The following is a 2,728-nucleotide window of genomic DNA, read 5'->3' as shown; positions in this document are numbered from 1 at the left end:
CTCACCTCGATTAGCTTTCGACTTCTGAATCGTATGATTTCAACAATGGAATTCGAACAATAAAATTCAACAATACCATTCATTGTTGCGTTGTATTAAAATCTGAAAAATTTCTAAAAGTTTCCGTAATTTTTTTCAAATAAAAATATTTGTTGATTAATTACACTAAATTGTGTTTAAGAAACAAAAAAATATTAATATTTAATATTCATACTATAATATAAAATTAAATTATATTTTAAGATAAGTAAAACCAAATGAAAATGGTATCTTATTTATAGTGATAAATTGTTATTAATATGAACCGCAAATTAAGATAAGATTTACGACACTGGTATTTATATCATAAAACATATATTTATAGTTTAAACATAAAGCTGCACTCACTAAATTAAAGATCCTCCACTCGAAAGATCGCTCAAGGATTGTGTCGCTTTTTTTTTATTTTTCAAATCCAAGTCAGTTTCATATCTGATCTTTTATTCAATAGATTTCCATTCATTGAATATTTTAATTCCTATTTTCTAATTTGTTTCGAGGCTTTTTAATTTTTTCTCTATGCGCAAAGTATTAATCTTTTATGAACTCAAAGTAGTGTCTACTAATTAAAGTTTTGGAATAGTTTTTCCTGTTTTTTGTTTTGTTGGAAAGTTAATTTTCATAAAATATGCTCTACGACCCGCTGACCGAACGGTTAGGTTAACCGCCTATCGTTATTAAACTGAGGATGGAATCCGGACGCATCGAAAATCTAGGAGAATTTTTTGGGAGGTGGTGTGGCAATACGCCATATTAATGTATATATAAGTTTGATTCTAAGTTATCTTTCTTCTTTGTTTTTTCTTTTGTTTCCTATTAACATTTTTTTTGTGGGTAGTCCCTGGGGCTACTAGAACGATAATAAGGTTCATTCTTGGGTCGGACTCTCGGTGAAGGTAGACGTGCGACAGTTACGCTCCTGCTCGTCGTCTAGAAGGACAAAGGGAGACGAAAGTTGGCCTATAGAAAGAGAGAGAAACCCGCTAACGTAAAGAGAGTGAGAGACAACGTGTATAAGGAGAATCTTCGAAGAGATCTGAAAAAGATCAGCGAGAAACGATTTCGAGTGGTTCCCCACCAGAAGAGGCAATCAATACCCAAACAGAGAACCCGAGGTATTCCTTATAACCTCCTCTATCATACTAAAACTTCTTGCTATTCTTCCTTTCCTTTTTAGTTTATAATTTAGTGTAAGTTAGTCGTAAGATTACAAGTCCGTCTTTTCTTATTTGTCGCGAGCGCGTTCTTTTGTTTTTGTATTCGCTCGATTCCTCACCCCAGTTTTAAATATTGTATAACATTTAGAGTTGGAATCCGAAAGAATCCTGTATATTGGCAAATCACGTGAAAAAATAAATTATTGTTGTTATTTTTTTGTGTACTGCCTCTCGTGGACTATTGTACACTCGCGTGACTATCACACTGGTCAGTCCCGGACAGCGTGGCCTGTCAAGGCTCATAATGAGCTGCTAAAAAGGACCTTCTTAGTGCCCCGCAGGCGAGAATGATTTTCTGTTATTCGGCTGACTTAAATTTATTTGATAATTTTTCAGATTAACTTAAAATTTATTTTAACGCATTAATATTTTACGAATCTGGTTAAAACAAATAGTAAAAGAGTGCGCAATGGCAAATCCTCGAGATTTTTCGAATACTCGTTGCCCTGCTAAACTGCTGAAAGTCTACGCGAAGCGGAAAGAGATTGTAGTTGTGATAAACATGTGCTCCCATGTAGTCTAGTAGTCAGGATACCTGGCTCTCACCCAGGTGGCCCGCGTTCCATTCCCGGCATGGGAATTTGCTTTTGTTCTGTAAATTTTTTGTTCGATGGAGATTATTATTACCAAAATTGAAGAGAAAGTCTTTCCGAAAGGAACCATTATTTATATGTCTGGAACACGAGAAATAAATGGTGGTCCCTTTCGAGCAGACTTTGCCTTCAATTTTGGTAGTTGCTTTCGTTCGTTTTTCCGCATCTTAACGCTGCCTATTGTTATTTTTTATTCACACTCAAACATGCAAATCCGTCTGCAAAAATTTCCACGGGACTTCAGGTTTCGAACGTAAGTTCGTAGGATTGCTTCGAAAAAAAACAACGCCCGAACAATGGACGACTTAGAAACCCAAGAGCGAAAAAATTTCCCACGCCGGGAATCGAACCCGGGCCTCCTGGGTGAAAGCCAGGTATCCTAGCCACTAGACCACGTGGGAACTCGTTCATACCACGTCCACCACCTCCACTATAATTACACGTTATCCATCGAGCATGAATCGTCTCGACTCGTTCCGATCTAACTCCTGCTCTATTTCATTTCTCTCTTCACTTTGCGCTAGTTCGATTTGCTTCTGTTCGTCGAAAAATATTCGTAACCTCCGTTTCGAGTTTGCAACGAAACTCTCCGAGCTGCGTCGTTGTCCGCTTCCGTTATGAATAAAGGACTCGTTGACGTGCGAACGGCTACGACGAAACAAAACTCTGGTTTACTGCAAAAGTCGTATGCATTGACCGAAACACCTGTTCTGAAGACTGCACTGCGTTGGTGCGTGTGTAAATGAATAGCCTCCAGTTCAACTGATGAGGGATTTATCGTTACGTTGAAATGCAAACAAAAATAAAAACAGTGTAGTGAACTCTGTTTACGACGTTTGGAATCTGCAAAATAAAACGACTGGCTCGTGTGGGGTCGAA

General features: G+C 37.5%; 1 non-coding gene across 1 annotated transcript; it reads right to left on the bottom strand.

Annotated features, from left to right (window-relative positions):
• Positions 1-2,178: 2,178 nt before the first annotated feature.
• On the bottom strand, positions 2,179-2,250 carry TRNAE-UUC (transfer RNA glutamic acid (anticodon UUC)). The gene has a single exon. It is a non-coding gene; the product is annotated as a tRNA-Glu (tRNA).
• Positions 2,251-2,728: the final 478 nt, after the last annotated feature.

This window comes from Centruroides vittatus, unplaced genomic scaffold, assembly GCF_030686945.1.
Source record: "Centruroides vittatus isolate TY-2023 unplaced genomic scaffold, ASM3068694v2 contig_1213, whole genome shotgun sequence".
Taxonomy (NCBI): domain Eukaryota; kingdom Metazoa; phylum Arthropoda; class Arachnida; order Scorpiones; family Buthidae; genus Centruroides; species Centruroides vittatus.
The sequence above is the reverse complement of the archived record's forward strand: the minus strand, read 5'-3'. Positions and strand labels throughout refer to the sequence as shown.